Source organism: Chroicocephalus ridibundus, chromosome 11, assembly GCF_963924245.1.
Source record: "Chroicocephalus ridibundus chromosome 11, bChrRid1.1, whole genome shotgun sequence".
Classification (NCBI taxonomy): domain Eukaryota; kingdom Metazoa; phylum Chordata; class Aves; order Charadriiformes; family Laridae; genus Chroicocephalus; species Chroicocephalus ridibundus.
In genome coordinates this window covers 22184831-22200143 of record NC_086294.1, presented here as the reverse complement: position 1 = coordinate 22200143, position 15313 = coordinate 22184831, and the positions used below count along the sequence as shown (strand labels likewise).

The 15313-nt window shown below is 41.7% G+C and overlaps 1 long non-coding RNA gene across 1 annotated transcript; it reads right to left on the bottom strand.

The window, feature by feature from the left end:
• Positions 1 to 237: 237 nt before the first annotated feature.
• On the bottom strand, positions 238 to 5351 carry LOC134522184 (uncharacterized). The gene is made up of 3 exons (XR_010072959.1): positions 5271 to 5351; positions 2480 to 2556; positions 238 to 330 (listed from the first exon to the last, which is right to left on the bottom strand). It is a non-coding gene; the product is annotated as an uncharacterized LOC134522184 (long non-coding RNA).
• Between the last annotated feature and the right edge of the window lie 9962 nt (positions 5352 to 15313).

The window sequence follows — 15313 nt, the reverse complement described above, 5'->3', positions numbered from 1 at the left end:
CCTGTAACAATGGACGCTCTGGGATCGTCACCCTGCTGCAACATACATTCGTAGTGACTGGACTGTGCACACCAGAGCGGCTGTGAGTGCAGCTATTTATGCCTGTGTTTAAAATAACAGACTGGAGCTAGACTGCCTTTGGTTGTAAGGACGAGTTGTCCCAGTAAGGCTGAAGACACATTTGATGTGGTATGTGATGCGATATCTCCAAAAAAATGCAGTTCCAAGTAGCTGCAGCGTAGCTCCTGAACAGCCCGGCTTCCCCCGGTTCGTCTCCATGCAGATGTGAGATGGGAAAAGAGCAAGGAGCACCTTGGCACCGTCTCTGTGCTGTACGGGGAGAAAGAAATGGGCCAGGTAAACCAGGGAGCCAAATGCCACCTAAGAGAAGACCATAATAATTGTATTCCACAAAGGACAGTTTCCCTCTTCCCACTCTTTCCTGGGAATCATGTAACAACATTGTATCGTTACAATATTATTCATACAATGTCTATTATATCCTAGTCTATTCCTACAGAGGAATATTAGCAATGTTCCTATACTCAGTGAGTGTGTGAAGGCTCAAGTTAGTTCAGGTTCCACGTTTTGTCCAAGTAGTTTCTGACGGAATAGGCATTGCTAGGGATATAGTACCAGTATTTAAACAGTAGTATTGCCCAAGGGACAGGTTAAAGAAAGGTCAGCCTACTGCTCCTTCAAGGTTGAGACATAAAATTTCGCAATGGGAATACCTTATGAGAGTTTTGAAAGGCAAATTCACATGCTGTTTCACCAAAGATACTTTTAGTGGACATGCTATTAGTATCAGTGGTGTTTCCAACGGGAAATTTTCTGAGTTTATTTCCAGGGAAAGAAATAGCTAAAATAGATGACCTAAAAACAGCTGAGCATGTTTTGACAAGACTCCATCTTTCTAGGAAAAAAAAAAGTCATGATTCCACCTGGAGAGAGAGCCCGCTTCAGAACCCAAAAGGAAAGAGGATGCTGGGCGTCTCTTGCTCCAAATCAGGGCTTTGCATACGCCACCACTCCATCGTTTCTTTGGTTGAAACACGGCATAGAGTTATCCAAACGTGGGATTATCTTCAGCTGTCTGTAGCGCAGCTGCTGGTAACAGTCCGGGTGCAGAGACCCGTGTGAGCTAACGATTTGCAGCATTTACCCTCAGGATAGGTTCATGTGAGGCGAGCTTAGCTATGCACAGCCACTACAGCACAGGCATGTCCTTTGTGTCCCTACCTGCAAAAACAAGGATAATGATGAATAGTCTCCTCCTTCTAAGGGCATGGAGATCATCCAAGGAAAACCTCCATAAGTGTGTATTTTTATCATTTATCAATATTATTGCTCCACTCCTTTTATTCCCAAAAAGGGAGCTTCGATATGAGTGAATTTATTATGGTGACAGCCATCGGTGTACGCATTATCAACCTGCTTCTTGTACAACTGAAAGCTCTGGAAAATAATGAGAAAGTTGTTGTCCCATTACGTTAATTAGATTTTCAGTGTAATACTACAAGCAGATAACATGAAGCCTGGAATGACTCTTTTGTTTGGACTTGATTTGTGCTTTTTTTCAGCTAGCTCTGTATTTCTTTCTTGTCTGAAGTATGACTAATTTTTTTAATAGGTATAAATGTAGACTTCTATATTTATTGTTACATATCCAAAAGTCAGGCAAAGATTTCATCTTGGTGTCCAATCCATAGTTGTGGTATAATGCCTATGACTGTTCCAGACTAGGAAATCAAAGCATCCAGGCAGAAAAGCACTGGAGGAGTGAGGACTTTGGGAGAGGTTTACTGAGTCACAGAACCTTTATCTGGAGATTTGCTTTTCAACTATATCCAACGTGAATGATCAAAACTCTCCAGGGGCCGATGTTAGATGTTAAAGCTGCTCGTTCTACCCATGTTAACAAAATGATCTGTAATAGTAGAGGGAATGGGAAATATTGTGCCATCTAAATAATTATTTAACCATTAGATGAATCTTGATTGCAAAAAGTGCCAAATTTCAATGAAATCTCAACTAGATGCAGAAATCTCTGAGAAAGCATCATGCTCAATGTGAGCTGTACCTTTATATCAAAGCATCCACAAGAAAGGGTCCCTGAAAATCTCTTTTCACCAATTTCTTTTAAACTAGCAGAACCCATAAATAGTGCCTACAGTAACGCAGAGCATCGCGGGTCTGCCAAAGTGGTGAGGGTTGAAGCCTGCTAAAAAGTCAAAGGGCTTGAGGCAGGGACGGGTGTCTGAGTGATAGCACTGGTGTCTCTTTTGTCAGGAAAGTCCAATTTGGACCCTAGTGGGGGCATTTTGTTGCTTTTATCACGAAACTTCAGCTGCCTGGAGAGAGCCAGGGACAGGCAGCCAGGCTACATAACCAAAAATGAGTCAAGCAAGAGCCTGAGAAGGGAAATGAAGCAGCTCCGCGATTCATGCCAGCTCCAGCAGCTGCTCCGCTCTGATACCTGTCGACGTAGCCAGGCTGTACGGGTGACGGCGTCAGATGCTCTCCCCTAAGTCATCGTGGTCTGCAGGTGACCGACTGGAAATGGAAGAAAACACAGTATGTCAGAACATTTTCTCCATGGAAACATTTAACTGTCTCAACCAAAGGGCAGTGGAAGAGAGCAAGGCTCGCATCTGCATTTCTGTGGTGGGCTTCATGATGTCTGGGGCTTTTCTTGCTTGCTTAAAGCTCCAGAAACCAACGGGCCATTAGAAAGGTTCAGCAACTGCTAAAACAATCAACCACAACCAACCCCCCAAAAAACCTTTTCAGCTTCCTGGATATGAAAATTAAAAAAAAAAAGAAAAAAAAAATCTGAATTGTTCTAATGGCTTAAAAACAGGAAGTAAAAAGATACCCAAAAATATTACCTATCCTGGTGAAAAACTCATCTATTCTAAGCTTGTCACGTCTGAGGAGTCCAGATACGCGCCTCTTCTCTTTAAAGCATGTGGTTTCACACATTCAGAACTGCTTCCCTCATCCGCTATACAATTTATGAAGCAGAAAAAAATGTAATGGTAAAAAAGCTGTTGTAAATTGAAAATCTGAACAGAAAAGTAGATTCAGGTCAAGCTTTCATTTTTATTTCGACACATCTTCAGTTTTAAAACCTATTTCCTTATAAATAGCTTACATTTTGAAATGAAAAGTTGATTCAAAAATTGAAAAACAGATTTCCTCATTTAAGAAAATCTTAGAATATTTAAACAATTCAAAGTTTTATAGAAATTAAGAGTGGAGAAAATTGTCAAAACTGATCCTTTCTTTTGATGAATATAATTTCAAATATGGATAAATCAACATTTCCTGCTGAAATACATTTCAGAAAAATACCCAACCAGGTGTGATAGGCATAGAAAAGATTACCAATTATGCCTTACTGAATATATTTGATTGCATAAAGGTAGCATTTCACTGTCAGTTTCCCCAAAATGAACATCTAGAATTATTTGCATTGACAAATAGCTGAACTGAGATATTAGGTCTGAGCAGTAAAAGTGGTCTTGTACAAGCTCTTTAAATAACAAAAGACTTTTCTCCTTTCAGATTCCATGCATATGAAAAAAATATAAAACGAACTGTGTAACTCCTGCAGTGGAAGATAAACGCTATGTAATAAAAAAACCAACCCTGACGTATGTTATACAGCTTTTACCTTCTTTTCTTTCCCTACAATACTGCATTTCCGAGATTCTCTCTGACCCCACCATCATCCTCTACTTTCCTATTTCTTTTGCTGCTGAAACTCCTGAGCAGACCTATCAATTTTTGTCTTCTCCTCTCACGCGCTGCCCCACTGCACATAAATCACTGTTGGATGTTTTTCCTTTAACAAAACTGCATCTTGCCAGTTTCTTGCCTCTCCTAACAGATCCTTAGATATAATACTTCACTGTCCACAGATATTTATGTCCACCACTAATACAAGATGTAGAGTATTTCTTAAATTAGGTTATGTCTGAGAATGAGAAAAAGAGATCCTCTGTTATTATGCAAAGTTGGGTTTACGTTTGTCGTGGACCAGTGGGTGCGTGGTGCCACCGGGCCCCCATATCCCCTGATTCTGAGTATTTCATGCGTTTGGCGAGTTCAACAGTATTTAGATTCAGTTTCAGATATTAGTTGACACAACGACCCCTCATTTAATTTCATGCTGGCAAGTCTTTTTCTTACTGAACGGGAATGCACAGAGCATAAACAATAAAAATGACCCATTAAATCATCTAGAGCAATCTTGTGCAGCTATCAGACATATGCAGCTTGATTTCCCTCTGACTTATCCTCCTCTTGAAAAGATGAATCTCAGCGATTTCAGCATATTAACCTTGATTAGCACTCATTAACTTACCACATGTTCTATTTAGTTTAATGCATTTAGCCATTTCAGAACACAGTTGCTGCCGTCTCTGTCCATAGACAAAAAGGAGAGGGCAGGTTCACGTCACCCCTTGGAGATGGGGGTGTCCCCATGTTCCTTAGGAAGAGCAGAAGAGCTCCCAAATCTCCACCTTGGATGCGAGATTTCAGTGTTGGCAGATTTTCATTTATAGACTAAAATAAGAATTTAGACATCTTGCTCGTAAACCTACATGGAGATGCCTAAATTTAGCTGTCTCCATTTTGCGCTGACTATCAGCCGAGTTGGACGCACCCTACAGTCTCTCGCACTGTACACAGCCAGGGCGAGATGGATCCTCCTTTCACATGAAATACAAGGAGCTCCACAAAGCTTGTCTCTGCGTATCTTCACCAACTCCCTGAAGTTCATTTAATGATAACAAAGGCCCGTATATCTGCTCTCAAATGTGAAGGAATTGACTTGATTCAGCATTGCAGTTCGTTGTTTCCTCAGTACTGTGCCCCAGGCTGCAATGCAATCATTACTGCTGTACTAAATTTCAAGCTAGACATTATATCAACAAAAGACAAGGGGTATCACGCAGAAAAACATTAAGCTAAATTTAGTACGTATTCATTTTACCAACAAACACACTGTAAACCCTTTCTATCTTTTATTTCAGTGTTGTCACAAACATGCAAAGTGCAGATAAAATCAAAACTGGGACCAAGGAAGAGAAAGAGGAGGCAAAAATTGATGGAGCACAAAGCTGTATCCATTGGTATTTTGCTTTAGATTCCCAACAGCAATAATCTGCTCTGAACAAGATGATGATTTACAGAGAAGGATGACTATGAAGTACCACAAACCTGATGGAAAGCCAAGTTGAATAAGGGGGAGAACTTACCCAGGATATCTGCCCGCACCATCAGGCTTGGACCAATTCAATCTGTATCCATTTATACATTCCGTTTTTACGCCAGGCCCTGTAAGAGGAGACACAAGAAAGTTTTCCAAGTCTGAATCTTGAAAACAGCAGAGTGGGTATCCTATTTATAGATACTGCCTCAAAGACACAGCGTGATGCCCATCAGCCCCCATACCCAAGGAAGAGGTTTGGTTATGCAAGGAATAACCCGACGGCTGTCACTGGAGGGCTGAGCTATCGCCCAGTTTGTAGAAGCACATCATACCTTGTAGAGAAGGATTTATTGGTTGAACTAGAAATGCATCCCATGTCTTTTCTTCCTGGCATGCAGTACAGCTTTGCTTATTTTTTCCCCTTTTTGACTCTTCTAGTTGTACAGAGGAAGAATTTGTATCTGGGATACTGCATCTGAAAAGATTAATGCCTTTTAATTTAATCTGGAGGAACAACTCGGTTCTCCTGGGATTCACTGCTTTGCAGCAAACGGCATGGTAACCCTCATTTTTGAAAACGACGTCTTAAAGCAACTATACCACTTCACAATGTCATTTCAAATGATACAGTGATTTTAAACATTAAGCACAACTCCAAATGGTGTTGGCAGCAAATTTCAGTAGGGGTCAAGTGGTTTCATTTCAAGGTCTGTCTTGCATTAATTTATCTTAGCTTTCCTACATTAGTACCACTTGTAAAACTTCTGAGGCCATGTAGTTCGCAGCGATGGGTATTGCTGGATAATCTGATGCAATTAAAGGAATAATAAAAGCTAACAGCTTCCTGGAAAAGAGGGAGCAAAATGTCAGCAATATTAACGTGAAACACTACCAAATATAAAGGATCTATTTTATTTCAGTATCTCCATTTTATTACATTAAAAGAAAAAAAAAAAAAGAAAAAATCTCCTTTCATGAGGAAAAATAAATCTCCTTTCAATCCTATCATGACAAAACCTCATGTGCTTCCAAACATTCCGAGAGAATGTCCTCATCCTCAAATATTAATTGTAGTAATAATAAACTAAGAACGCACTCTTCCCGGAACACCCTGTCGGTTCCGGGACGGGCTGCGGTAGGAGGGTGGAAAGACGCACTAAGGGACAGAGCATCAAGCCAGCGCAGGCGGCGAGAGGGGAATTCCAGCAGGCGAGCGGGGAGCTACAGCTCTGTACAAGGCAGCGCTCGGGGCCGGGAGAGGCGTCCCGGGTGTCAGGCTGAATCAGGGCCTAGAGTCCCCTGCAAACGGGGCAGAAAAAAATCCCCCTCTCCCCATTTTGTTACGGGAATGGTTTTCTGTCAAGTGAACTCCATGCTACTGTGAGAGTGAGAAGGAAATACGTTGAAGCGATAAAACATCATTCTTGTCCACCCAAGAGTGCTTTCTGCTGTGCAGGCCATGATCACGTTTAACTCAGAGTTGACACGCCGATGTCTCCTGCGGCGAGACCTTCGCAGGGTTATGTGCCTCAGCTCTGCTCTGAGGGGGGGAGGGCACTTCGGCACGCAGCAGTGTTTGCTCCCACAGCCATCATTTTCACTGCTTCGTGCACCTCCTTGTGATTTTTCAGTCCTGCATCACCTGGGAAGGAGCAAAAGAAATCCTGGCTCCCTTTTCTGATTCTTTCTGCTAACCCTAACGAAGGATCTGCTATCGTGATCTTTCCTTACACATCAGAGTCAAACTGCTTGGAACTGGTTTTATCCCAGGCTGTGGAAATTATTCCAGCCTTCGCAGGCACAGTTCCAAATCTTTACTCCTGAATTTTGTGTGAAAATTAACTGAGCTGCCTTCTCGTCCCGTTCCCCCACCGGCGAGTGACTTCCTGTGTGAGAAATACCTACTCGTTTCAGGAGTTCGACAGCTTGCTTTATTAGTGCAGAGATGTGCTGCACAGGGTCTTTCTTCCTGCTGTGCCTAATTTCTGAATCGAAGGGTATTATTAAGAAGGAGGGGTAAAAAAGATTAGGTGTGCTTTCATCTACGTACCCAAATGGCGCCAGTTCTCATTAGAAAGCAGCAAACATTTTCTAGAGAATCGCTCTTTATGGCTCCCCCCAAATCTTTGATCAAAGGTCTCAGAAATAAATTGATTCTGTGAACATCCATCTATTTGACGTGCAAATTGTGCACTTAAAAAAAAAAAAGATTTTAAGCCTTATACTTGTCATCTCAGTATAACAGTTCATTCTTTCCTAATCCATTTGAAAGAGCCTTGAATCTGACACAACGGATTTGAATTTGCTTAAATTCTACATTCAATTGGTGCAGGAGCATGGTAAGTTAATGACATCGCAATTAATGAAAAATACTTCACAGTTCCATTTCTCCAGAAATTAATTGGTTTCCAATTCTTAACTATATTTAATTAAATGACTGTACTTCTGAGCAGCTCTCATTTGCTCAAGAAAATTTTCTTGTCCATGGCAAGGAAAACATTTTAAACTGTATGTTTCTAAGGTAATTTATATTCCTCATATATTTCACTCTTTCAAGCATCAGCATTTACTGCTAACTACCTGAAACCCTCAGAAAGCTGAAATATCTCCATGATAAGCCAAATACATTCCAACGCAGAAAACATTAGTTGTTAAAAGGCAGTCAGGCATTTCCCCTCTGGCCATCTCTACACGATCCATAGAGGCACTTTGTACCTGGGACTCATCCCCAGGAACGGTTGTTAAACTTGATCAGGAGCGTTTTCCCTCAGCTGCAGGGTCTCAACTGGATAAGAAAAAAAAAAAATCACCAAAATTCCTTTCCACAGAGCCCCCATAGCTTCGCCTGGGGCAGTCTGGGCTGTGCAAGACACCCCCCAGATGGGCTCAACCTGCTGCTCCCCAGCTCTAAGGGTGCAGAGAAAGAACTCATAGAATCATAGAATCTTCGTGGTTGGAAAGGACCTTTGAGATCATCGAGTCCAACCATACGCACACAACGCCCCCCCCCCCCAATCTCTGCCACTGGAGCATGCCCTGAAATGCCACATCTAGACGTTTCTTAAACACCTCTAGGGATGGTGACTCAACCCCCTCCCTGGGCAGGCTGGTCTAGTGTCTGACCACTCTTTCAGTAAAGTAATTCTTCCTAATATCTACTCTAAACCTCCCCTGCCGCAGCTTCAGACCATTTCCTCTGGTCCTGTCATTATTCCCCTGGGAGAAGAGGCCATCACCCACCTCTCTCCACCCTCCTTTCAGGTAGTTGTGCAGGACAATGAGGTCTCCCCTCAGCCTCCTCTTCTCCAAGCTGGACATGCCCAGCTCCCTCAGCCTCTCCTCATATGCCCTGGTCTCCAGACCCCTCACCAGCCTGGTCGCTCTCCTCTGGACACGCTCCAGCACCTCAATGTCCCTCTTGTACAGAGGGGCCCAGAACTGGACACAGCACTCGAGGTGAGGCCTCACCAGCGCCCAGTACAGAGGCACCATCACTTCCCTGCTCCTGCTGGCCACGCAGTTCCTGATACAAGTCAACTTGCGCCCCTTGCAATGCCACTAGCTCCTTCTCCCAAGAATAGCAAAGAATGGGTAAAAGAATTCCCTGTCCTCCCAGTTTAAACACATAGGTCCTAGAAAGCAGCAAAATAAATAACATCTCTTCTCTCTGCTCACATTTTATTTTTCAAGTAAAATGCCAGGGTTTTTTTCCCAAGTATTTTAGAGTATTTTTCTAGGAGGAATTTTCCAGTAAAACAAACAAAGGAAAAAAGCAGCAATAAATTGTGTCCTTGAAACGGACCCAAAAATGAGAAAAAGCCAGTTCCAGCAAAGGTCCCACTCAGTGTTCTTTTAAATACAGATCTTAATATAATCGAGCACCCATCAGACCATTTTAAGATGTAAACTAAGAATAGTTGAACTGCAATAAGATAAGAGATGCAAGATCCAAACACTGCCATAATCAATTCAACGCTGTAGAGCTACCTCTGAGTCTAAGCATAGCTGGTAAGCTCATAAAGACATCCATCTGAAGACAAAAACATTTACATTTGAAGGACGCATTTTAAAAGCTTTTAAATCAGTTTGTAGAGATTGGGTTTTGACTCCCCTCTTGAAATTTTGGAGATTCATGGTATTTACATCACAGATCATGACAGAAAATAGTCTGGGGTTGTTAATAATGGATTGCGAATACATCATGTTCACATTGATTATCTCATTCAGTCAGATGCATTCGCTCTGTTCGTTTCTGTTTCTTCACGATTCTGCTTCAGGAAGTCATTCTCAAGAGAAATGAAATTGGAAAAGTTTGTAGTCCAAGATCCGATTATCCTGAAGGAAGACTAGCAAAGCTGGCAGTTGGAACTGTTAAGAACATTATCGTTATTACCATGGGATTAGTGTCTTGCAGCTAAAGAAATCCTCACAGCGAAACAAAAAGTGAAGGCTATCAAAAAACCTTACAAAACAAGAAAACAGCTAAATGACTGACAGCTAATTGACTTTTTGTTGTAAAGTGTTGCTGCAAATATCCCTAGACAGAAGAGCACTTAACCAGATCAAAATGTTGTGGCTAGCTATTATTTTGTCAAGACAACATAAAATTTGGAGGAAATAATATATATGGACCGTGCTGCCTTTATCGTTTGCTGAAATTCCATTACTGAAACTTGACAGCCTAAAAAAGCCAGATGCTAAAGAATCCTATGTATTGTGTACTACCATAATAGAGAAGATTTTGCCATTAAGGACTTTCCAACATTGCAGAATTCTTTCTTTTTAGCCATTTTTAATGCTCAAAAAATGACATCTAACGTGACATAGAAAAACAACTTAGTTATCCATGTACATGAAAATGCAAAATGGAAGTGCGTCTCCACTGAAAACCAACGAACATTGCGGTCCACAAGTCACAGTTCAAGGAACACCATCACGAGCGTGTACGGTGAGACCCATGAGCCTGTCCGTGGCTCTAACATCAAGCTTCCCAATGCAAAGGGCTGATAATCGTCAAGACCACGTTCATGCAGTGACCCCCTTGGTGTGGCACCACCTTCACGCGTAGGCCCCTCCAGAAGCTCTGCCTCACTGACCATGGCCAAGATCGAAACCCACGGTCAGTGGCTCTTAGGGCCTCATTTTCTTCCTTTTAAAAATACTGTCCCTGATTTTCATCAAGCATGGAGGCTCCTGATCCTTTGCAGGGTGTCTCTTCATCATGACCCAACTGTGAAGGCAGCTCTGGTTCATTGCTTGCATTTGAAAACCTCACCCTAGCTCTGTAATCCCATACCTGGTATGTTATAGGAAGTTGCACGAGAGGTGTACATGCTTCAGGATAAATGTGAATAACAACATGTACAGAAGCATGCTTCAGAAAGACCCCGCGGTGTTTCTTCCGTGTTGTAAGGAAAATACACCTTTAAGGCTGCTGAAGTACACAGATCTCTATTTCTCATGTTGGTGCTGCCTTTTGTCCCCTGTTTATGAGTGAAAACTCTTGGGTGAAAGTACGGTTAGACTTGTAATGCCGTGTATCTGTCTAAACAACAATGATGATTATGACATATAATGTGAAAAGAATGTCATCTGTGGGTGCAAAAACAGAGCAGTGATTTTGGAGATTACTCCTGGAATTTCAGTGTAACGTATGCCCCACGTCTGTCTGGCATTTGTGCTAAAAGTGGAGAGTAAAGGGAGAGGGCTGTCGAGCATTGCAGAATCAGAAAGCAAAGCTGCGTAGATGTGAAATGTCCTGTCTGCAACCAAATTCTACATCTGCAGGCAAAACCGCTTCAAGTTTGAATTCTAAATATGCACAGTGAACTACTCATTCACAAATAGAGAACGCAGAGATCTTGCTAAAATTATCCAGTAATTTCAAGTAGCAAATACATTTGGGAAGAAATCTATTTTTCTCCATAAAACAAAGCAAATAAAAGTCATTGAAGAAAGTTATCCGCTCTTGATTATTCAGTGAGCCGGACGCTTGTAGGGTTATGTTAGTATCAGGTTTTCAGAGAAAACAGCTCTGCACAGTCCGTTGTATTGCAGAGCACTTCGACTTGCTTGAGTCAAAGAGGGAGAGAGAGAGACCATCTCGAGCCAAGCAGCATTTCAGAGAGGATGATAAAGGAATCCTTCCTTAGGGTGCTTTTGAATCTTGGTTATCATTCTGATTGAGACCTACTTTAATTGCAGTAACAGAATTTCCCCCCAGCCTTTGTCTTTTTGGGTAGGGGGGTACTGTGCGGCGCATAACGGCTCTAGACACACAACCAGGGCCGTACAGTTCCCAGGACAAACCACAAAGAGCTCAGCGCTGAGCACTGTGTCTCCCGAGCGCCATTAGCCGGCGATCTAGATAGGCAATCTCTTATGAGAGTCCACCTAAAACCCAGATGTCTCGAAGGGTACTTCAAAATAACCTTTTGTCATTCTGTTCTTATTTCTCTGAACGGTAAAAAAAATTGCTTGGCTTTGATTCTGATTCTTCCATGCAAATTACAGGGCATTGAGGACACACTAAGGAAACTGTTACTTAAAATGCTGTGTAAAGACAGCTGATGTTTTGGATTTTTTCTAAACATTTAGATAAATGTTATATTTAGAACAAAAAATACCCAGGCAAAAGTCACTGACCTCTCAAAGTAAAACATATTGTTAAAAATACTGCAATGTCCTTGCTAGCAAAGCAAGCGACCCAAGGCGAGTTTTTTTTTCCAAAGCCTGCGTACTTGGAGATCTTCGCTTATCAGGGCAGAAAGATAACCAGTGGTAGCTTTGAGCTACTGCTGACTGCTTTAATCACAATGATCTGTGCTATAACTGGAGTGGAATACTACAAACCAGAGTGCAAATGCAGAACAAAAATCGTCTTCAGTCCCCTCCGTGTTATTTCGTTCTTCTAGAGGAGGAGGCAAGACTGATTTCAGTCAGGTTCCTTCGCTTACTAGATGGCCATGGTGAACAGTCAGTAGTAGGGACACGTGCTGTCAAGGTCTAGTCCGTTAACCTCGTGCAGATGCCTACATGGTGTGGGAAAAGATTCTCTAATATTGGGAAAAGCTGCCAAAGTCAGACCGCAGCATCACGGCAGTTGCATTTGCTGTTTTTGTAGCAAACTGGAGGCTTCTAAGATTTAGATGATCCTCGAGGGTTTCTCAGTTCTGTGCAGCTGTCGGTAATGAAATGTAAGATCTACCCACGCCAGGGGAGCACAGCTGTCCTGAGACACAGGTGCTCTGCGCAGAGGCCGGGAGCCGCACAGACAGGGAACAAAACGAAATCCCTGTCCCGCTCTGCTCGCTGCAGCAGCTGAAAGAAAGAACGCTCACGGCTCTTACCCTGATCTAGATAGGAGCTGTCACAAAGCAAGGTTTGAGGAGTAAGGAGAACTTATTAAAATAATGTAGTGGTATGGGATAAAGACTTCACTTCCCATTACACATCTGCCTGTGTGGAAACCTTGAAGCCTGTGCCCTCTAGAAAGCGAGTTTACTTATATATAGATAGTCAGTCAAGTTTATGTGACTTATACTAATTCTTTTAGGTCAATACTCCTTTCTATTTCTGGGTCTCCTTACCATGTTGTTTATTTCCTGACTGTTATTAAGAATGAAAAACAAACAAACAAACAAACAGAAACTGAGAAGTTTTTAGCATGCTACAAAAGGCTATTTCCACCTACACCTCTCTGTTCATGCTTTCTGACAGTCTTCAGACCCCCCCTGGACCTCCAACTGCTTTAAAAACTGCCTCTGGAACTGCAGAAAGCCAAGAACAGCTTGTTTTTCCCTAAATGGACTTGCTGATGCTCCCAGCGTGGTGCTTCTACAGGACAGCACCTAAAAATCAGTGCCGGTTCTAATTCTTACTGTGATGCTGCCAGAGGAGATCGATAGATCCTTTTATGTTAGACTGACCCCTCTCCATTAGCTTGTACATGCCCAGATGGGTATCCATAGCTTAATTAATCTGGGTTCTTTGATAGGAGTTGTCTAAGCTCTAGGTTTTGTGGCTCAGCCACAAAGTGAGGAATATTTATGAGGAATATCCACCTTGTCCAAGTAAACATCACCGCCAACTCTACCAAAAAATTTAAATACGATCCTTGCCTCACAAGAAGGCACGTCTCCATGTACCTCCAATTTTCATGCACGAACTGAGTGATCTTTACAGAGGAACTGTAAGAATTTATTGCTCATCATCAGGTGCTTTAAAACTTCATGAGAATGTTTTTGTTCACATAAAGTCATTATCGCCTGCTGCCACTGCTTTATAGTTGGTTTATTTACATTGTAGTTACCAAAAATCCCCCCCCAGTTTGGGGGATTTTTTTTAAGTATGAACACTTGGTATACAAGAAAGAAAATTCATGTTTTATTTATGGATTTGCTAGTATACAGATAATTAGGAAATACAGTGCTCGCTAAAATTAAATTATAGAACTTGACTAAACTATATACTGTCATTTGAAACAAATTAATTCATTCTCTGCCTGTCTTTGATTTTAATGTATTCAATTGCAATTTCTGTGTATAAACCTTTCTCATGTTTTATACATTCTGCAAATTCTTATTATTTTTAACATAGGCACCCATTGTGTAAAGGATTTCTATGCTTCCTAACTCTTCTGGAATAATTATATTGTCTGCTAGAGAAATAAAATGACAGTTTTGAATTCAAAGCTGGTAAAGTTTCTTAAATAATCTCTGTGCTGTGTTCTGAATCTATATATATACACACACATCTGCTGGCAACTCGCATCATACCTAGCCAAAACGACAGGCTTGGTGCATAACGCAGTCCATGGGACGGGCAAGGATGGCGGAGATGGCTCTCATGGAGGCAGCTGTCATTAGGACTTGGCTTTTGCTCTGTTAACGACACACACGTGAGAATCACACCACAGCCAACACCAAAGAAGAGGAGGGCATTCAGGAAAATTAAGAGTAGGCATGGGAAGATGAGCTGAATCTTGATAATCATCAATTTTTCTCAACCAGATGTTGCCTCCTCGAGCAGGGAACAAGAAGTTAGAGCTCAGGCTTTTCTCTGACAGCTCATTATAGCCTTTACTGGAGGAAACAACCAGTCTACCTGAGCTAGATCAGTGTGGTTACACCACTAATTCTGCCACTCGTGTAATACGTCATGAACCACATAAGAGCGTGGTTCAGTTTGGGACTCAGAATACAGTGATTCGACAAAGTGTTTCAAAACTGGAGGTGAAAAATCAAGAATGTGCAGATATTACTATGAAGAATTAACAAGAGAGGTGTTGTAAGATGTAGGTGCAATTAGAAGAATTACCGCATCTACCTACAAGTGAGGAAAAAGTGGGAAATTTTTTCTTCTACTAGGTATAGCGGGTATGTTTTGTATAGTTTCATTAACATCTTTTCTCCATTTCATTTATCTTATGAACTGGATTTGACTTTGACAAATGCTTAGATAAACACATTTTAAACATTCTCATTCATCAGTTTGCTTTCCTCCTCCTGTTTACGGAACAGAGAGTTCAGCTTGATTCCCACACTCAACTAAACAGAGGGAATTTAGATTGATTTATTCGTCTCTCCCAATTGCAGAAATAAAATCGGCGGTCCTCAGGGATACATGCTCAAGTATAACATACAAAATGATCCAGTCCAATAAAAATATGATATAACAACTTTGAATAATGATTTGATACAGTTTGTGTTATACCTATATATTTTAGTGACAGAAAAATTTTAGTTCCCTGTGCCTATTTCACCTAAGGCTTCAGAGAGGCTGCTACCATTGCTTGTACCTTACTAAGGTATGGTCTGCACTACCACTACGCCTTCCAACAGTTAATAGAGTTACTGCAGGGCTGGCTGTACTCTGGAACAGGCAATATGCACCAAATACATTCACCGCTAGGTCAAACGGGCATTACCCCATGGAGTGCTGGAAATGGAATGTCCCTTCAGTTTGCTTTTTTTCCTGTGTTTGTGACATGAATGCAAGAAAACATCGAGTGTAAGGCACCATTAACGGCACCATCTATGGGAGACCACTTTGGGTTTTTACAGAATCATGGAATAGTTTGGGTTGGAA